We start from the raw sequence: 22,787 nt of genomic DNA on the forward strand, positions 1-22,787 counted from the left end.
ATCGAAGTCACTAAATGATGACATATATTTGAATTTCAGACTTCATTTTCTTCAGAAAATACATGCTAATACAAATCGTGTAATTCTAGCAATTTTCTAAGTTTATAAAAATAATATTTAAAATCTGTCCCTATTTTGGGGTCTTTGTCCCATTATTTTAGTCTTTGTCCAGAATTCTTGCATCACAAAATTGAGAGGTATGCACAAGGGTGTGAAGTTTTGGCAGAGGTCAGAGCCACAAGACAGTTTTCTAGGTACATAATTTTAAATAGGAAGAAGCTGCTAATTCAAAAGATAGCAGAGTCAATTTTTGAAGAACAAAGTTTAAGTCCCGAGGAGGAGGAGGAGGAGGAATGGGTTTTCTTGCAGGCCTAAAATGAAGAACGCCTTTGAGAAATTATTTACCCTCAAACCTAGAACACAGTGGTGGACCCAGAGGCAGAAATGGTTGATAAATGAGCTTTGCAGAAGAGTATGCCAAACCAAACTTGAGCAACTGGTACAAATGAGGATGAAAAGTAGGAAGACCCACTAAAAGTGTCTTGCTCATTGTTGTGACACCAGGAAATATTTTTCCATTTCGCAACATGAGATTTTCAAGCAGTAGGTTTTCTGGCCTGAGGCAAAACCAGAAACATGGCCTCATGAAATTGGTGCCTAAAACGAATCAAAACCCCCATCATCCAGACAGTCTACTGCAGTTTGAAAAGAGGGTGAACAGAGTGCTCTTGTCCTGTGTGAGTATGCTCATCCTATGGGGTAAACTTGTGTTGATTACATCTGGCCAAGTGAAAAAGAAGGTGAAATCAAAGTTGGTTAGGACAAAAGGGAAATTACCAAGATTTTGGGCCTGTCCCAAATGATTGTGTAGGACCTCGGGCAACACATGAACAGGGGGATATGCATACAGGAACATCCCTTTCCAACAAAAGGGCATGGCGCCCAACTTCCAAGCCACAGGACTTGGCAGTCTGGAATAAAACGTGGGGAACTGTCTGAAATGAGTGGAGGCAAAAGTCTACTTGAGGAGTCCCCCCATCCATGTACAATGTCCAGGAATACCTCTCTGTGGGGAACCCATTCATGGGGATCTGCTCAGATTGTTGGCCACAACACTGTGTTCTGATGGAATATAGACCATATGAAGAATGAAATTATGGCAGATGGCAAAATCCCATGCTATAAGAACTAGTCTGCAAAGACGGTAAGACTTTGTTCCTCTCTGTTTATGTACCACATGACACTGATACTGTCTGTGAAAATTCTAGAAGGACCTGAAGTCCAAAGGAAATTCAGAGCCTGAAGAGCCATTACCACCTTTATCAAATTATCACAAGACATAGGCATATATTTATACAAAAGAAAAGCATTAACTTTCTCATTACATACATAATATATCAATAGTTCTTTTATAACCACCATTAGTCCAGCATTACACAAACTGCTCAATTCCTGTCCTCTCTTAAATCTCATTCCTCTTCCAGATTATTCTGCGTGTATTTTTCCTGCAATTTCCATGTATTTCTATGTAATTTACTCCTTCCCTCAGACTTTGATTTCCACTTTGTAGCAACTGCTTTTTGGCAGTCAACAGAATTAAATTTAAGGCAATTGAGACCATCCATGTGTCTTAGCCTAAAATAAATATTTACTTAGCAACATTCATTTGCTCATCCAATATTTCTGACAGAGGACGCTGTAGGGAATTTTTTAAATCTGCAAACTCATTTCACTCCCAGAAGGTACGTTCCCAGTTAACCTCTTTCTTCCCCATCATACTCCAGTATTTGCCACCTGAGGAAAAGTTCTTTGGAGTCCGCTTGGGGTATAAAACTACCTGTACAAACACTTCCAAGCAAAAATCCTAAGCCTTCTAGACTTCGTTGCATACTTGGGAGACATACGTATTTTTCTCCTATTGTTTCCTTGTAAACTGCTTACCTACTCTTTCTACTCAAACTTTTCTAAACTCCCCTGATTAAATTTTTATAGTCATCATGCAATATTTTATATGCTCTACTAATTACCTTTTTTTTTTTTTTTTTTTTTTTTTTTTTTATATAGAGTTAACTAAAAACTCTACCAGTTAGGATTTCCTATTCCTTTCTCTTTGTCTATACTCTGATATCAATCCCTGGTAGGGAAGGCAGTCTCTACCCTGCAGTCCAAATATCTTCTTGGCCTTACCCCATTCTATTACCTTTCACTCTCTAGGTACTTGCTCCCAATAATGTTGGTTCCTTTTCCAATTTTCTCCAGTAAATTGCAGCATCCTCTTGCCTATTCTTTGTACACCTACTTGCAGTCATCCCTATCAGAAAAATCTAATTTCTTAATTCTCATGTTGACTTAATACGTTCCGCTATTTTATATACAATATTCTGTATGGCTGTTATTCTCCTTAAGAATATGCATACAAAATCCCGCTCCATCCTTATTTATTGAATTTTCCCAGTTTTGTCATCATCTCTTTCCACTTCGAATTATAACTTTCTGCTTGTGTTATGTAAATCTTAATTTTGTAGCGCTAAAATATCCCTTTAAAATCAGATAATCTTAAACTACATTGTTCTATTGGAATACTAACTTATGGGTTCCTATTATATAATCAAAGACGCAATCCTTTGAATGGGTCTTGATCGAACTTGAAAGCACGAAACAGCAAAATAGCGAAATGACATATAAGCAATTTATTTCCCTGGGAAAGAAATAGCTTGGCTGTCTCCGTTACTTTTCCGTTTTCCTCACTGTAGTGCGATTTCGCAGTTGGTATATTTAAATAGGGGGCTGTGGGGAGCACAGCCCCCCCCCCCCCATCGGAGGGTGTAGGGTGTAAAGCCCCCCACTTTATGCAATGTTTTGACTTTTTTTTGGGGGGGGTGGAACAGCGATTTATTTTCCCCTGGGGCAAAAAAAAATCGCTGTTCCAAGTGTTCGGGATTGTAAGCTTTCACTTACATGGGGTCGATAAATCAGCGTTCGCTAATTTAATATAGACCCTAACTTATCCTACTTAACCACTGCCTTCTTATCCCTCCCACAAGAATTCCTTTAAGTCTATTATTGTTCACAGCTTCCCCTCTGGTTGATATGTCTGACCTGTATATAAAACTGAAAGGACTACAACAATTTTCAGTGTTTACAGCTTACTTTCCATATCCATAAACAAGAGCTTCTAGTTTCTCAGTTTTATTATGATCCTTTTAGTCTGTTCTCACATAACCTTAACTGCCATAACAGAAGCCTTTTAATAAATTTTCCTAAATACTTCATTTTATTGTGTCCCCATAATTACAGGTACTGTTGAAACAATTCATGTATGTGTACACAGTTTACAGCTATAGTCTTTGTTTTATCTTCATTAATTTTTTATATCCCAAAAAGCCTTGAAACTGTCACAAAATGCTCCACAACACCGAGATGCCCTTTTCTGGATTTATCAGACAATATTGTCCGCAAATAAAGCCACATTTTCTTTTTATGATACCAGTTATATTCCTGAACTTCTGAATCTCTTATTTTCTTTGACAGTAGTTCTAAATATAACAAGCAAAGAAAAGGGAAAAAAAAGAGGACACCCTTGCTTGGTTCCTCTGTTCAGACAACTTAACAGAGAGCAATCCTCCCACTTTAATTCTTGCCTCTGATCCCTCATGTATCTTCCTAATTAACCTTATCATTGCATCAAGGAATGTAAATGCTTCCATTGCCCTACTGAAAATCCCATCTTACTCTGTCAAATGCTTTATGTGCAGCAAGACCCAAAAACAACAGTGGTATTTTCTTACATTCTGATTCCTTATGGATCATCACTGTTCTATTAATCTTGTCAAAGATTTGCATTCTCTACACAAAACCATACTGACCCATGTCTATCAATTTGTGGAACACATTTGCCTTTCTTTTAGCTAGTATAGAAATACATACTTTTTAATCATGGTTTAAAACAGAAATGGGTGTATATGAAGCTGGGTCTGACGGGGTCTTTATTGTCTTTAGGTATTACAGCCACCACAGCTTTCATCCAAGATGTTGGTGCTTCCCCTCCTTTTAAAATACTGTTAACCAAAACTTTTCAGATCTTTATCAATTTCTTTTCTCCTAACTTCCAAGCTTCCAGATGAATACCATTTGTTCTTGGAGACTTTCAAGCAGATTGATAATACATCACCATTTTTATCTCATTGCCTCCTATCTCAACTGTTGAGCCTTGTCTATCTCTAACCTTGGCATAACTTAAGTCTTCCATAAATACTTCAATTTGTGCTCTTGATTTCTAAATTTCTCTGCTTTATACAAATTTTCATAAAATTTATAAAATATCTTGATAGGATCTCTAGTTATTTTCTGGTTACAGGCACCTTAAGTTTGAAGACGGACCTTTCTATTTTCTGTTGTATACATTGCTGTGCTAAACCTTTATGTGCTCTGGAACCACCAAAAATAGTTGCTTAACAGCAGATACTTCCTTATTTTTTTCCATAGCACTCTGCAGTTACACCTGTTCTTGTTCTGCGAGATTCCCCTTATTCTGCTATACTTTAAATAACCGATCACCCCCTCTAAATAACTTCTACCACTACTTACCAGTCTTTTTTTCTTTTAGCTCTACCCTATTTTTAAACTCCATTTCATTTTATCCCATTCACAGGCTATAACATTTGAAGAAATTTCTATTTTCCCTAATAATTTTCGAATAATTCTCAGTATACATTCCTTAAACTCCTCTCTTAACAGGTAGATATGGGAAAGCACCATGGTCTCACTTTTATATCATTAACCTGCAGTTTTACCTTAGTTTTTATTGGTGCATAATTGGAAACCGTTATTGGATGTATGTTGAAGCTTTCAATTAAACACACATGTTCCTGACGAATACAATTTCTATCTATCTACTCTAGCCCAGTTATTGTAACTTGGATAATATGTAAATTCTCTGAGTTCAAACTACTGAATTCACATCTCTTAAATAAAATATTTTGATAAAATTTTTCAGAAATCTACCTTCTTTTGTTATATTTTCCTTCTAGGTCCCCCAGATATAACCTCACTGTTGCAAATCAAGGTCCATTCCCCACCACCTATAAGTAACATTTCCTGCTGAAAAATTATTATTTCTCCTAAAATGTTCATAAGCACCATAATAGTAGTTTTTGATGGCATACATGTCAGCGTAATCCTTCTCCTTTGGCAGTAGCCCCTTACTACCAGCAATCTACCACTACCATCTGTTTTTCCTCTTCTATCACTACTGCAGCTCCTCTAGCAATTACTATAATTACTCCCAATTTCCTTTCTTCCTGATATTCTGCTGAATATCCAGCCAGAAATCCTTTCTTTATCAAATTTTTCAAAGGCGTTTCCTGCAGCACTGCTATTTGCAATCTGCATTCTTAATATTTCTTAATATAAATTCAATACTCAATGTTTGTCTATACCTGTAATGCCATTTACATTCCAAAATTATATGGCTAGCATGGGCATTATGATAAAAAGTTGTTTCCATCTATTATACATGGCAGCTTTTCCAAATGTGTTGCTTCTAACTTTTGTGATATATGCACACACAATGTTTGGCAGGTTGATCTTTTAGTTTCTTGTCATCTCCATTTGAACCTATATTACATTTTTCAAGACATTTGATGAAAACCCTAAAACTAAATACAGTTTCAGAACTCTCCTATTCCCTATTAACTTAGAACAAATCACACAAAAACTATGTACATTTTCAAAAAATGAAGTTTAAGCCTTCTGACTGGAACAACTGCCCTACATCGACAGCTGCACCCACAGTCATTACCTAACCTAAAATTAAAATTACGCATGTTAAAGTGCATGATCTGATGATGTCTTTTCCACTCAACTGACGGGTCTCCGTTCAGATTTCGGATACTTTTTCAGACTTTAGGATCAGTGTTTCAGGCTCCTCCCCTTACCCATAATCCCCATCCTGTCACCATTACCTCAGATCTTGTTTTCTGCTCAGAGTTCAGATGTGATTCATAGTTCAGGATAGTGTGCTTTTTTATATTTAAACTCATTCCATTTCCTTTAGTAATTAACCTCTTAATTTAATAGTGCCTTCCCTTTCCCTAGTTACCCCTCTCATCTCAACCCACTCTGCAAAGGATAGTCCTAGGTCCTGATCTGCATTGTGTATACCATACAGCCAGTTCACACTAGCCTTGAGATTGTCCTCATTCAGGATTCCCTGCAGGCTTCTGAGTCCTCCCTGGAGTCTGCCCCCCACCCCAGCAGAGGCTCCTAGGAAGTAAATGTGTAAGAGGCAACTAAGACACAAATTTCATTGAAGATGGTGTCCCCCAGATCATTCCTTGATGACACCTCATTCAAAAAGATCCTCTAGTTATTAAGACAGAAAAGAGTTTGGTCTTCTGACGATAATTCCAAGAAGGAATCTGCTTCTTGAGGCTTTTGTTTCCAGCTTAGCTATTCCATGGGTGGTTCCCCTGGTAGATGAGACGGTGGATTTAATCTCTCACTGGGCATGGAAGGAACCATACATTACTGAACAGATCCCCAAGAAAATGGACAAATACCTCATGGCTTCCAGAGACTGCCCTTATTGGACCAAAGGCCAGGCACTGGATGCTGTGGTAGTAGTAATAGCACAACTAAGGAGGAGTTTGCAGAAGAAAGCTCTTCTGTCCATCCCCCTAACAGAATTCAAGGTTTTGGGCAGATTTGGGAAGTGGTGCATTTATGTTTCAGTTACCTTTTCATTAAGGCTGCTGAACTATATGGCACACTTGACTAGGTTCCAAAGAGACCTGACAAAGGAACTTTCCAAGTCTCTTTCTGGGTCCATATCTGAAGACAGATGAACCTAGATTCTCAGCTGGTGACCCTTCAATCCCTGTCAAACACCTTCATGTATCTCATCTCCAATGTATTTAGAGTACCACAGGAACGAGCATTACTACAAGGAAGTACACGTGGATGCATTTGTGCGATTTCATAGAGCTTTTTAAGACATCATTTATCAATGCCCCCATTTGGTGGGTCCCCTTTGTTAGGCCCCAAGTTGAAAGACACACTGCAAGAGTGAACAGGATGGGAATACCATTTCTGCCAGAGGGAGGTTCTTTACCCCCCCCCCAAAGGACCTTCTCTAGAAACCAGAAGGGAGGTAAGAAAAGCAAAGCTGTGTACACTTACCATAAATGGAGATTTTACAGTGTATTCATTGTTGCAGTCCGAACTGATGGAAATGCTAGCCATGGAAGCACCTAGCTGGCTCAACTACCAGAGACTTTCCTCCTCCTCATCCAGGGGCTGGCAGACACCCTGACCGATGTCAAGATGTCCAAGTGTAAAGGGAGTCAGCCAGTGCCATAACTTCATTACCTTCTTGCTCAACAGCAAGGAGCCCCTAGCTGGTCCCCAAAAGTGAAAGGCCTTAGCCTCAGAAAACTACAACGTGTAACCTTGAGCCTAATCCAAACAAAGATCTAGCAGGGAAAATCTCACCCTAACCTTCAGGGCAAGAGGGGAAGGAGGGAGAGAGGGAAAGAATACAACAGTAAATATACTCAAACATCTACCTTTAAGGTTAAGTGTATACAAATGTACTATGTTATTTGTGTTTCACTGCTACAGTCCTAACTGATGGGATGACTCCCAAAGGCTGATAAAAAGGGTGGATGAAGAATTTTATGGAGAGGATAGGATGCCCTGCAAAACTGCAGTGACAAACCCAGCTCTAGACTTGGAGAAGGCTGGAAGGTGATGATGTTTGGTGAAGGTATGCACAGAGGAACAAGTAGCTGCTTTTAAAATGTCCTTAGTGGCCACCCCTTTAAGAAAGGCAGATCACCAAGCAGTAGACCTAGTGGAGTGCGATCTGGCAGTCTAGTGGCTTTTTTCATAATGGTTGTAGTAAAACAAAATGCAGTGGGAGACCCACTGGAAATTGTTTATTTAGAAACTACAGGCAAAGGCCACAAAAAGCTGTTCAGATTTTCTAACATTTTTTTGTTTTGCCCAGGTAGTAACGCAATTGTCTATCCACATCCAACAAGTGGAGAATTCTTTCATCCTTATATTGAGGGTTAGGGAAAGAAGGTAGGCAGGTGGGTGGTCTGGTAACGAAAGGTTCTACACAAGGGCTGGAAGCTCTGATACTCTTCTAGCTAAAGTAATGGCTAGCAAGAAAGCTGAAAGCTATCTTAAAAGTCAATAACTTAATGTCTGTAGAGACAGCTTCCTCTAAAGGGGGAAGGGTGAGCTTCTTCAAAATGGAATTTAGATCCTATGGAGGAACAGGAGTTTTTTTCCAGGGGGGGGGGGGGGTGAGTACTGTAAATAACTCCTCTCAGAAACTGTTTCATGAGTGCGTGGGAAAAAAGAGGAGACTGACAGGGCAGATCAAGTTCTGTTAAGTATGACAGGATCAGAGGAACCAGATTCTGTCCCCTTTTTCTGCACCATATAGAAAATCTCTTCCATTTGGCAGAGTAAGATTTTCTTGTAGTAGGTCTACTGGCTTCTTTTATAATGTCCAGGACCTGTTTGTCAAGGGATGTCCCCAGCCAACGGGGTCAAAATAGTATGTAAGCAGTAATTTATGTGTATTCAGGTTGGGGTATATGATGGCGCCCTTGTTCTTTGTCAACAGATCCATGGCAGCAGCCATGGTCCCTTCTTGCTGAGACAGCAATATGGGATACAAGTACTGCCTTGGTCAATCTGGGGGCTATTAAAATGACCACTGACCCTTACTCTCTTATTTTCAGTAATACCTGGGGAGTAAGGGTATGGGAGAGAAAGCATATAGGAACAGACCTGTCCAAAAGGAGGAGGCATCCTTCCTCCAGGCCAACTTGATTTTGGCCCTTGAGCAAAACTTTTCCAAATGAAAGTTTTCTTTTGTGGCAAAAAGGTCTGTATCTGGAACACCCCATTCTTTGGCTACGCTGAGAAAAAACATCCTGATGCAATTACCACTCCTGAGGGTATGACAGACTCCTACTTATGTTATCCCCCAGTTGATTTCTTTTTCCTGGTAGGTACCGAGCCAGGAGGTGCAGGCCAAGGGAGTTTGTAGTTTCCCGAACATCTACGGCTAGGTGACAAAGAGGATAAGAGAGAGTACCCCTACTCTTATGTACGGCATAACAGTGGTATTTTCTGTATCAACTAGGAGAACACCTGGTTTCCACTGGTCTTTGAATGCAATCAAGCCTTTCTGGATTGCCAATAGTTCTCTTTGGTTGATGTGTGTTTTTGAACTGGGTGTCACACTTGCCCTGTGTCTGTAGGTTGCTGTTGAGCCCTCCCAAGCTATGTCAGAGGCATTTGTGGTTGATGTTTGGTTCTGATAAATTATACTTAATGGAAGCAGAGGCTGTAGGAGCAGGCTTGGGCCCACTAGGCAAAGACTTTCCTGAGAAAAGGAAGAAGCTTCACCCTGAAGCTGAAGGATTGGGAGTGCTGGCGCCACACATTTCTGAGCATCGCTGTAGCTTCCTCATGAGGAGTCTTGGCAAGGGGGATCATGAAAATTCAAGAGGCCATGTAACCCAAACCTCCAAGGCCCTGGCAGTGAAGTGGTTCCTGTGAAGAAGTTCTTGGAAATATTGTGTTAGAAAGGTTACTTTCTCTGGAGGAAGGAAACATTTTGAAGATAGGAGTTCAATGAAGCCCCCAAAAACACAATGCTGTTCATGGGGATGCTCAGAGACATCTGGATATTGATGGTTAACTCCAGGTTGGCTAGAGTTTCTTGGTGTATAACAAACTTGATTTTAGTTTTTCTGATTTGCTGCTTGAATGAGGGAGTCTTCTAGGGAGGGATAGATCTAAATGCTCTTGAACCTGAAAAAGGCCATCACTGGAGCCAGGCATTTTGTGAATACCCTGGGTGCAGAAGACAAGCCAAAGAGCACAACACAAAACTGATAATGCTTTGCATCTGCTCTGAAGTGTAAAAAACCTCCTGCGAGATTTTTCTAGGAGACTGTGAAGGTGTCTAAGATCTAGGGTAACCATGTAGACAGTGGGGAAATCATGGCAACAGTTTTTGGAGGGTGAACATTCTGAATTTTGGTACCTGAAAGAATTTTTTGGGCTTTGACAGGTCCTGGATAGGTCTCCAGATACATTATTTTCTTGGGACTAGACAGAGCCTTGAGTAAAATCCTTTACCTGTTAATCTTTTGTGTACTAGTTCCACAGAAGCTTGGGAACACAGTAGCTGAATTTGTTTTGTGGCCTTTGTCTTTTTTGGTGGGAATGTCTGGTAAGCCTGAGGAAGTGGGAAATTACTGGAACCAAAGTTTGTAGCTTCTTTTATGACTATCTTTAAATGCTCATTGGTCCTAGGCAATGTGTACAATCTTTTAGGAGGGACAGTCATCCTAGTGTGGGAAGGTTGGGGTGGGACACTAGGTAGGGAAAAAGGAGGGAGCATGATTGCTACCTGCTGTGACCCTGCTGATGAGATCCCATAAGCTGATTACAGTCAGCTTGTCATGTTTTAGCCACTGCTGCTGCCCTTTGATTCTTGCCCCTTCTAGGTCTCCGAAGACTTTGTTTAGACTGGGAGGCTGGAAAGTACCAGTGTTTGATAGGATAGTTATGGCTGAAGCGGGTGGTTAAACAAGAAGAAAGTCCTTGACAGTCTGCATGGACTTGGTCTTAACCTTCACCGTTAAGTACTGCTTTAGCCTTAGGATCAAAAAGGTAGTCTTTGTCCAAAGGAGCATCCAAAAGACTTGATTTTACATGGTCAAGGCTGGACTACTCTCCTCAGCCAGCCATGTCTTCTCATAACTGATCCTGTAGCTGTTGCCCTGCTAGATGCTTCCAAAGCATCATAGTGACAGTGCAAGGAGTGGTAGCAACTGGAGAAGACGAGCTGCATATGTCTAGCAGTTGCTTAGAGAGGTCCTTATTTTCATTCCCCACTAATTTTTGCTTCATCTAGTCCTAGGAGGCTCACCTGATAATTGAACACATGGAAGTGACAATTTATGGTCTTCATAGCCAGGGTGGCAGAGGTGCAAACTTTCTTCCCAAACCTGTTTAAGACTCTACTTTCTTTGTCCATTGACGGGGGGGGGGGGTTTAGAAATGCTTGCTGTTGCTCCCATAGGACCCAGAGTCATCATTTCAGGATCAGCTACAAAGTTTTTAAAAGAGGTACATATGGGAATCCAGAACTCTACCTCTAAAACTGGAGGAATGGCAACAGGTTTATGTTCGGGAAATTTTAGGAATTCTCTTACTCTCTTCTTTGATTGAGGATATTCCTGAGTTTCTCATTTGAAGTGCTCCCTCAGGATGTGCAGGGTCTCACCAAAAGATATGCCCTTAGGGAGTAGAGCTGAGGCTAGGTTATCAGAGTCTGAATCCCAACAGGAAGCAAGGCAAACTTTCCTCAAAAGTGGATTCCTCACTGTTATCCTTTGAATCGAAAGAATCTGAAGAATCCTGGAGGGAGATGTTGCTTCTTTTACCAGGAGAAGATTTGGGGGCAGACCCAGGGAGGCTAAGACATCTAGATCCAACTATAGTAAATCAAATCCTCAGCCAGCCTAACCAGGTCCTGTTGATAAGCTTGGGTTTGGGAGTGATAGCCAGTAGGCTTCAGCTGAGGCAAGCTGGATGCAGCCTTTTTATGTGAGGCTTCATGCTTGGACCTATGATCAATGTCAGCCCTAGGGTTGGAATGCAGATGGGCGGCCGCAACCAAAGAACGGTAAACTGAAGTGATGATCTGATGACAGGGTACGTCTATTCCCCCTCGACAGATGGGAAATGGCTGTCGGAAGCCAGAACCTGCAAAGCGCCTCAGACACAATCAACAAGGTAAGTCCCTTCAGCTTGGGCAAAAGTGGAGACACCCAGCGGGATATCGGACACCGAATAGGTCACAATAGAAGCCTGTGCCACAACCTCAGTAATCGGGGGGGGGGGAGGTGGGGGCCACGACGACTTGCAAAAATGTCTCACCTTCTTTGATATGCCTGGGTGGACTGGCAGATGGCAAAAGAGCGTCACCCCATTCCCCATGCTTCAGATGTTTCGTCTTGCTCCTAGGGAGATCAACATTGACCTGACCAATGGACAACATGGTGTGAAAAGGCCTTAATGTCTCATTAAGGTGCTTAGCAAAGATTTCAGCCCTATACTTGATCGTCCTACTGTTAAAGCGAGTACAGAACTGACAGGTATGTCACACACAGACTAAGCAAGCTACACGAAGAGTGAAAGTCCCGGTGTGGTATCTGCTTGCCACAGCAGAAGTAATTACCCTTCTCTGACATTATTTAAGAAACATATGAAAAGTTCTCCAGTGGGGTACTTACTTTAGAGGCTGGTGCGGATTAACCGACATACTGATTAGCACTTTGCTTCAGGCTCCAATGATAAGGACAAACTGGAGTTATGGCGCCAAATGACTCCCTTTATACCTGGATGTCTAGGCATCTGTTAGATCATACAATGGCTCCTGGAGGGGGAGGAAATCCTTTGGAAGTTGGGCCAGCCAAGGGCTTTCATGGCAGCAAATCTCAATAGTTAGATCTGCAACAGTAAAACATGAAGACCCCCTCACCTGTGGTTTATAAAATCTCAAGGTTCTTCCTAGGATTCCTCCAGAGACAGAACATCCCCCTCACCCCCACCTCAGGGGGATCTAACAGTAGATATCACCCTTATGGCAAAGGACACCTGCAGAATCAAAGCTTCAGGGGTCTCACCTCTGAGAGGCCTTTCCAGCACCTCTAAACTGTTGCTTGACTGCTGAAATCTGCAGGCAGCTGGGGGCATTTGTCTCTGCACCCAGAATCCTGGATTTCAACCACCAAAGATGTCTGGGTGTGAACAATAATTAGCAGAGGTTATTTAATTCCCTTTCAATAACCACCCCCTCTAAGAAAGAAACTCTCCACCTCCCACCCCCAAGAAAAGCTGCAGCATTAGAAATGAAAAAAACGGCTAGACAACAAGAGTCCTCTAAAAAGCCCCTGCAGATCAACAAAGGCTTGGAACTTATTCCATATTCTTTTTAGTGCCAAAAAAGAACAGGGATCTATGGCCAACTTTGGACCCAAGCCACTTGAACCAGTTTGTCAGACACAGACTTCTGGATAGTCTCAGTACATTCTATTCTCCCTCTACCAAGGAAAAACAACTGGATATGCTTAACAGACTTCCAGGATGCATACTACTGCATCAAAATGAACAGACGCTCCAGGAGGTTCCTTTGCTTCCAGCTGGGACCTAGTTATTTCCAGTCCAGAGCCCTAGCCTTTTGTCTCACCACAGCCTCCTTTGTGTTCTCCAAATACATGGCAGTGGTTGCAGCTCATCTATGGCCTCAAGAGTTCCGGCTGTTCCCATATAACGACTAGCTCTGTTCCTACCAAGTCTTGACTAATCCAAACCAGAATTCACTCATTTCAAATATGCTTCAACCTGGGAATTACAGCGTATAAGGACAATCTCAGTTTTCCCCAGTACGAGTTCTGGAATTCATAGCAGCTCATTTGGATACAACCATTCAAATTACAAGGTTATCGGAGAACAGGTTACTGACCCGTAAGAAATCAGGCTTAACAACTTCTTTCCCAGACACTGCCTGACAGACTAGTTCAACTTCTAGGATCAATGGAAGCTCCATTACTTTGGTCCCCTTGCCAAGACTGTTACGGTGGACACTTGCAGTCCAGTGGTCCCATCAGATCCCATCCCATGACCGCTATACCCATAACAAAGATCTGCAGAAACCACGTAAGTTGGTGGATTCAATCTCCACAGTTGTTTTGATGTCGTCCCTTTGTTCCTCCCTCTCCCAAAGCCACAGTGACTACGGATGCTTCCCAACTAGGGTGGGGGTAGGGGGCAGCCCACAAAGGCCAAGCTTCCCATCAATGTCTTTAGAGAACGGCAGAACTAACATTGCAGGCTTTTCAGGCTGTCCTTCCACTAGGAAATCTCTATATAGACATACAATATGTCAGTAGTCTGGCACATCAACAAACAAGAGGGAACACACTCCTGTCTGTTGTGTCAAGAAGCAAAGAGTGTGGCAGTGGGCGATATATTCCAAATGCTTTCTAATGGCAATGCACGTTCTCAGGAAGATCAACATTCTAGCAAACAGGTTGAGCAGATCTATTCTACTACTTTATGAGTGGTCTCTCAATCCAACAGTCGTGACACAAACCTGTTAAATAAAGTCAACCATACTGCACGTTTTTGCCTCTCCTGCCCATTCCAAATGCAGCAGGTTCTTTGCTCTGATCTCCCCACAAGGGGAGTCCCTGAGAGAGACTGATCCACAATAGGCCCTCTGGTCTCCCAAATGGCTTCCCAACTCCCCTACCTCCAAAATTTGTATGGAAAGCATTAAAAATGTAAGATCAAGGTCATCCTCCTCGTTGCCCCTTTTTGGCCTCAACAGGTGTGGTTTCCCTACCTCTTGTCTCAGCTGGTACACCCTCCTTGGGTGCTGGATCCAAATCCAGACCGTCTGTCTTACCTATGTGAAACACCTCATCTGGATATTCGAACTCTACAGCCAACCGCATGTTTTTTTCACTTCCAATGATAGCTAGTCATTCCAGGCTTTTCTCCCAGGTGCTCCACATTTTTACCTCCGAAACCATCCACTAGGAAAGTTAACAAAAATAAATGGAAAAGGTTTTCCATCTGGGCGTCAGAAAATCCAAATCCTTTTTCCTGCTCCTATATCAGCACTGCTAGAATTCATTACCTCCATTTTCCATGATGGAGCTAGTTACTCTACTGTTGAGGTTCAGTTAGTAAAAAGACTTTCGGCTTTTCCCAGTTAGGGGTCACCACAGAGGAACTCCGGTCCGCTCACGACTGGCAGTGGATTTTTAGGGTGCTCAGTTGCCAGCCTGATGCCCAACCTTCAACGAAGGCACGCCCATTCACACTCGCACCTACCTGCATGTCTTTAACGTCACTCATCCACGAGGAGGACATGCAGACTCCACACAGAAAGTGCTCCAGCCGAGAATCGAATGGGAGAACCTCTTGCTGTGAGGCGACAACGCTAACCGCTTCACCACCGTGGCTCTTGAGGTTCAGTTAGTGTCCATTTCAAATTGCCATGTGGGACAGACCTAACTTCATTAGCCTCAGTCAAATTGTGCAAAGCCTTCCTCAGGGGTACCATTTTTCTTAGACTTTGTCTTAAAGATCCTACTCCTTTTTGGGACTTGATTGTTTTGTTACAAGCCTTGACCCAAGCTTCTTTTTAACCTGCTGCCAAGGTGTACCTCAAATTTTTGACTTTGAAAACTCTTTCTGGTGGCCATTACTTTAGCAGGAAGGGTGTCAGAGCTGCAAGCTCTTTCTGGTCAACTCTCTTCCATTATTTTCACAAGGACGAGGTTACTTTACGCACCAATCCTTCTTTTTTGCCTAAAGTAAGTTCACAGTCTTCACTCAGAGTATTAATATTTCGGTTTTCTTTCCAAAACTTTCAAAGTAGAATACATGCTCCATTTGCTGGATGTACACAGACCATTACACTTTTACCTCCATCAAACCAAACCTTTTAGGAAATTAGATCAGTTGCTTGTTTCATGTTCTAAGACCAATGTGGGTTACGGTAGTCAAAGGTTACCTTAGCTCAGTGGTTGACTGGCTGTATCTCATGTTTATAACCAAAAAGGCTCTAATCTGCAGTGACTAGCAAAAGCACACGACAAAATTGTATTCACTTCTTTAGTCTTCTCTTCTAGGGCTTCAGTTGATGCCTTTTGTACCGCTGCCACGTGGTGTAATGTTGATACCTTTATTTCCCATTACAAATTGGACCTGCTTTCCAAAGATAGGGTGACTTAATTCTGCCATTAACCGGAACATCCTTCCAAAAGACCACTCATGGAATTAAGTAGATGGGGACTCTGTCCCATCAACTGAGGAATGGACGGAAAAGACATCAGACATGAAAGTTATGTATTTAACCATAATGATAGATCCATGCTGTCTATTTCTGTCCTTCCTCAACTTCCCTCCCTCCTTCCCCCTTTTCAATCTCTTGGGAAGTTTCTCTTCCCTTGGCTTCTGGTATGACTGCTAGCCTACTACTGGTACAGCATTACATACTCTTGCAGCTCCAGTGTATATTTTTATATCCTTTGTTCTGTCCTGTTTGAATTCTTCTAGTGCATATTTTACAAGTGTTGCAACTTTTTTTTTATAACATTCTGCGGCAAATTCGATCTGAGGTAATGTTGGGGAAAGGTTGGCCATTATAGGCAATGGGAGGAGCCTGCGCCACAGATCTTAAAGTCTGAAAAAGTGAACGATGTCAAATCTGAGACCCATCAGATCAGGAAGGAGAGAAAAACTGATCCATCCCTATGATAAGTGCATAACTTTCTTTCTTTTTTTTTTTTCAGGTTCTGCAAATTTCTTTGCTGACATTCAGGTAGTGTATTTACTAGACAGTAACTGAATTTTACTCAAGTTGGCAGAATTACTAGCTCTTTTCTCAGTTTCCTTTTTCAGACTAGTGCAGCCATCTTGGAAGTCAATGACTATTTACTTGATGCCGATATGCTCTTATACTTCCTTGGAGACGAGACCCCCTGAACTCTGTTGTGAACGGAATACACCCCCCCCCCCCCCCCCAGCTAGCTCTAAAGTAGCTGGTATACAGCTTGTGAGTGGGAAGGCACCACAGAAATGCCTTCCTCAGCTAAAACAAGAGAGGAATAGGAAAGTCTAGAGTGTGACAATGTTGCAACCAGATTATCTTCAGATACCACTAGAACATTCTCATATGGAGTCTGACAAAAAGAACCATTTAACAGTGGATGCCATGAACCCCAGGGCTCTCAGAAACCCTCTTGCTGAGGTCTGTTGAAAAGGAAGAAGGTACTGAAAGAAAACTGTCAAAGACCGCACCAAAAGCAGTCATACTAAAGATTTGAATCCTTTATGGGCTTCTTTAGTCTGAGTTTGACATCCACACTACGAAGCAGCAGCACTGTAAATACAAGGTCCTGCAGAGAAGGGGCCTGAAGAAGGTTGTCCCGATAGGGAAAATCTGACCACCACAGGGTCTGCAAAAGGCTATGATCTGGGCTACACATTTGGTAAAAAGCCCTGGTGCTACAGAAAGACCAAAAGGCAAAACACAGAACTGAACGTAAGGAAGATTGAATCATAAAAACTTCCTGAAGAGAGGGTGTATAGGAATATGTAAGATATACATCCTTCAGGTCCAAAAAAATAAGAAAAGCCTGAGGAAGAAGCATAAGTTCACATGTGAGTATTAGGCTAATGACCACAAAGGCCTTTTTAAGCCTAGCCATGCATCCCAAATTTGACAAGTTCTGGTAATCTTGATAAGTGTAAGCGGGAGCTTGGGAGATGAAATATTTACAAGCAGAGACCTGGGAGATAAACCATTTACAGGCTGCCTGTGTCCATTAGAGACACAGATGCCAAACCAAGGATGAATTTTGTGTTTTTCATCCAACTGTCCATGTTGCACTTGAATTGAGTTAGGGAGGAACTCTGCTTCACATGGATGGGGAGCCTGTTCCAGAGAAAGGGTAGTCTCTGGAATACATACTAGTTGTCTCCAGCAGGTCCTATTTATATCACATGCAAGGTTTAAGTCTTTAGAATGGGTAATTCTGGTGCTGTTTGTTTTGCAGATATACAGGAGGTCCATCAGGGTGGGATCTGATAATGCCTTATATGCCAGGCATAGATCTGCCCTCAACAGCCAGTAGGAGACAGTACAGGGATAAGGCCTTGAGGCGGTCTGCATAGGACACGTTACTTGTATTTGTTTAGTGAGGAACCTCTGTGGACATTCCAATTGTTGAATGTGCCTGGTTAGCTACATACCAAATGAGGCATTGTTCACAAGTACTAAGCTGTCATTGTGGGCCATTTTAAGCCTAACAAATTTCACTTCCAAAGGTGAGAATTAAACGCCGTATCTTGTATCTGCGAGGTGAACACTTTAACCATTATGAACCCCCCCCCCCCTTTTACCACTATACCATGATCATTACACTCTATGACTGGCCTGATGAATGCCAAATACAGTGGAACAATTACCTCCTTAGACCTAGATGCCATACCTTTGTTTATAAGTTGCACAACATAAAATGATTAATGTCTCTGTGTGTCCCCAAATCCCAGACTGCTGGGTCAACTCTCAGGGTTGTGTTGTCAATATGACCCTTACAAGGGGTGGATTCCTGAAGGATTCTAGTATGCATTTCTTGGCATTTACTTTTAGTCCATGGCTCTGCGAGTCCTTCTTAGAGAACTTTTCTGTCAGTGAGGGATTCTATGACTGTTCCTAATTTGCAATCTGCAAAGTCAGCCAGAGGCCACTGACATTAACTTGACTTCACAGAAGTCAGTGTCAAAAAGGAGTGGTCTCAGGATCGACCCCTGAAGGACTCTGCTTGTGATTGGCCTCTTTGTAGAGGTGGACTCCCCAAGTCTAACTTCCAGCGTCCTGTGAGCCAGTTGGCTATCCACCAGGTGACATAAGGGTTTATACCAAACCTCTTGAGTTTGTCAACAATACCCGAGTGGGGTATTGTGTTAAATGCCTTGGCCAGGTCAAGGTAGGTAATGTGAACCTTTCTGCCCTTATCCATTGCTTTGGTGATCCTCTCAAAAGCAAAGGGTAGAGAGACTGGACAATCAACATTCTGAAAGAAGGAACTTGGAGAAAGGTGTTGAGAAAAGAGAGGTCCAGTATGGGTTTCCAACAGCCCTCCCTTCCTAGGAACCAAAAACATTATGGAGTAGAAGCCCTTTCCCCTTTGGCAAAGAGGCACTGAACAGTACCTTGAACCAAGAGGTCCTCGAAAAGAGGAAAATGAGGGAATGAGGGGGTTCAGGAATCCCTGAAAAGGGAGGAAGGGACTTCTGCACCATGAAATAACTATTTTGATTTACTGATGGAACACAAGAACTTGTGGTGAACAGCTGCCACGTGGGAAAGGACAGAGTTCATCTTTCGGAAACAGAAATCTGGCTGAGGGGAAGAGAAAGATTGTCAAATGGATGACTTGCCCAGAAAGGAAAACTACTGTCACCTGGAATAAGGACAAAGTTTCTCAGAAAAAAAACCTCTTCGAAGGTCTTTTACCCTTTAAAGACTGCTTATGATGTTTATGCACAAAGGATGCTTTAAAGGGGCAATTCCTCAAATTCAGGAATAGGCAAGAGGAAATTTTGTTTAAGGTCTTTCATGACCTTCCCTTTGTCTTGCAAAGCTTTAGAGAGATCGGCAGTAGCAGAGCCAAACAAATTTTGGATAGTCCGTCTCCAATAATTCTACCTTCACATCCTCTGGAATGGATTGAAGTTGAAGCCAGGAATACCTCCCAATAACTGCCCATGATGCAGCCATTCTAGATAAAGCATCAGCAGCATCAGAGGTGTATTTGATGGAAAGATGAGATACGTGTGAAGCAGAGCCAAGCAAGGAAAGAGCTGAAGTTTTAGAATCAGAGCCAGGCATGACAGTTAACAACCCCCACCCCCCCAGTTTGGTAAGGAGGGACATACCTATTCATACAGTGGATATAAAAAGTTTACACACCCCTGTTAAAATGCTAGTTTTTTTTTATATAAAAAAATGAGACATCAATACATCATTTCAAAACTTTTCCCACCTTTAATGCAACCTATAACCTGTACAATTCAATTGAAAAACAAATCTGTTAGGGGAAAAATATAAAAAATAAAAAACGTACAATAAGCTGGTTGCATAAGTGTGCACACCCTTAAACTAATACTTTGTTGAAGCACCTTTTGATTTAATTACAGCATTCAGTCTTCTTGGGTACAGACCTTCCATCAATTAGAGAGACTCTGATTAACTCCAAATAAAATTCAGCTGTCCTAGTAGGACTTTCCTGACATGTACTCAGTTGCCTGCTACAGCAAAAGCCATGGTTCGCAGAGAGCTTACAAAGCACCAAAGGGATCTCATTGTTGAAAGGTCGTAGAATGCAGCAAACCTGACCCTCGAAGGTGATTCCAGAGCAAAAAACGAATGATATAGTAGAAACTGGAAACCAACCACCACGTAAAATCAATTCTTTATTAGAACAAGAGAATAAGCGCTTTCGCGTGCATCCACAAAGGCACGCTTCTTCAGATTCAATTAATATAATATAAAATCACTCATTATATATAAAAACCCTAATTTGATTATATATAATTATCCAATTAAATTCAGTTGTTGCTTATTCAATTAATTAGCCCATTTGGGTATAGCTTAAAAAACTTAATACTACTTTTTCTTTTAAAGTCATCAACTCTAAATAATGCACTGATGACAAAAACCATAAAAACTATTAATGCCATAGCACACCACAGTCTTCCAAATTTAACCAAGTATAAAGAGCAATGTATGCTGACATATATAAAGGCTGTAAAATGTCTGAAATTGTGAGACTTATAAAAACATTATAAAAATAATGTCAGCTTTTTTTTTAAAAAAATTCTAATGACAGAATTACTTAAGTAAACAGCATTATATGTACAATTCAATAATACAGTATGGCAATACATAGGGCTTACTACTAACAGTGTATATAGATGTATACTAAATATGCAAGATGATATGAAGCCTGCATTTAATTTCATTTAGATATAAGCTATATTAGGCTAATAATTATAACATTTTCCATATTTGTATATAATTACGCTAGTATGTATATTATTAGTATCCCAAAAATCAAAACAATTTTTTATATATATACACATATATAATTCTTATAGATGTTATCAACCATAACTTTCATATGTCTGTAGACAAAATTCATTTGTGAGGAGGGAGGGGGGGGAGGGGGAGGAGGGGGGGTGTATGAACAATTTTAATGCTTACATACAATCCTATCATCAACATTCAGAACTTTTGTCAAAAATTAGTGGTATATCAAAAACCCCTTGGGAACAACCATTCAAGATGTTGAATTCTTGTATATGTATAGGTAACTATTTTGTATGATCTAATGAACTATATATTAGTATAGTATATATATATATATACCTGTACAATTCAATTGAAAAACAAATCTGTTAGGGGAAAAATATAAAAAATAAAAAACGTACAATAAGCTGGTTGCATAAGTGTGCACACCCTTAAACTAATACTTTGTTGAAGCACCTTTTGATTTAATTACAGCATTCAGTCTTCTTGGGTACAGACCTTCCATCAATTAGAGAGACTGATCAACTCCAAATAAAGTTCAGCTGTCCTAGTAGGACTTTCCTGACATGTACTCAGTTGCCTGCTACAGCAAAAGCCATGGTTCGCAGAGAGCTTACAAAGCACCAAAGGGATCTCATTGTTGAAAGGTATCAGTCAGGAGAAGGGTACAAAAAAACTTCCACAGCATTGGATATACCATGGAACACAGTGAAGACGGTCATCAAAATGTGTAGAAAATATGGGACAACAGTGATGTTGCAAAGAACTGGATGTCCCTCAAAAAATGATGAAAAGACGAGACAAAAATTTGTCAGGGAGGCTGCCAAGAGACCTACAGCAACATGGAAAGAGCTGTAGGAATTTCTGGCAAGTACTGATTGTGTACATGTGACAACAATCTCCCGTGCTCTCCATATGTCTGGGCTATTGGGTACGGTTGCAGGATGAAAGCCTTTTCTTACACAGAAAAACATCCAGGCCCAACTAAAATTTGCAAAACAATACATCAAGTCTCCCAAACGCATGTGGGAAAATGTGTTATGGTCTGATGAGACCAAGGTTGAACTTTTTAGCCACAATTCCAAAAGGTATGTTTGGCGCAAAAACAACACTTTGCATCACCAAAAGAACACCATCCCCACGGTGAAGCATGGTGGTGGGAGTATCATGCATTGGGGTTGCTTTTCTTCAGCTGGAACTGGGGCTTTAGTCAAGGTGGCGGGAATAATGAACAGTTCCAAATACCAGACACACTTGGTCCAAAACCTTCAGGCATCTGCAATAATGCTGAAGATGAAGAGGAATTTCACCTTTGAACACAACAATGACCCCAAGCATACATCCAAATCAACAAAAGAATGGCTTCACCAGAAGAAAATTCAAGTTTTGGAATGGCCCAGTCAGTACCCAGACCTAAATCTAATAGAAAATCTCTGAGGTGCCCTGAACAGGGCTATGCACAAGAGATGCCCTCACAATCTGATAGACTTGGAGCACTTTTGCAAGGAAGAGTGGGCAAATATTGCCAACTCAAGATATGCCATGATAATAGATACCAGCAAAGAAGACTGGATGCTATAATTAAATCAAAAGGTGTTTCAACAAAGTATTAGTTTAAGGGTGTGCACACTTATGCAACCAATTTATTGTACAATTTTTATTTTTTTTATTTTTTCCCCTAACAGGTTTGTTTTTCAACTGAATTGTACAGGTTATAGGTCACATTAAAGGTGGGAAAAGTTTTTAAATGATTTATTGTGGTCTCATTTTTATACCACAAAAATCTGGCATTTTAACAGGGGTGTGTAAACTTTTTATATCCACTGTATGTGTCTGGTAACTGATGGACTCGAAAGGTAGAGTACACCTTTTTATCACACCTATCCATGGTTCTACTATCTTTGCCAGGATGGTAAGAGTTTGGAAGAAGCAAGCAGTTTAGTAGATTTGACAGATGAGGGAGAAATCACAGACGGATCTGATGAGGAATTCTTCTACAAAGAAACTTTTGCGCCTCAGGAGCCTTGTAGAACAGATCTGTTTTAAGAGCAGAGGGCTGAGAATCAGGGGATTGGGA

The 22,787-nt window shown here is 41.2% G+C and overlaps 1 protein-coding gene across 1 annotated transcript in view; it reads right to left on the reverse strand.

The window, feature by feature from the left end:
- NSFL1C (NSFL1 cofactor) overlaps positions 1–22,787 on the reverse strand; it is a 565,621-nt gene that overhangs the window by 100,915 nt on the left and 441,919 nt on the right. The window lies entirely within an intron of this gene.

Source organism: Protopterus annectens, chromosome 12.part0 (assembly GCF_019279795.1).
Source record: "Protopterus annectens isolate FY-2018-M chromosome 12.part0, PAN1.0, whole genome shotgun sequence".
Classification (NCBI taxonomy): Eukaryota; Metazoa; Chordata; order Ceratodontiformes; family Protopteridae; genus Protopterus; species Protopterus annectens.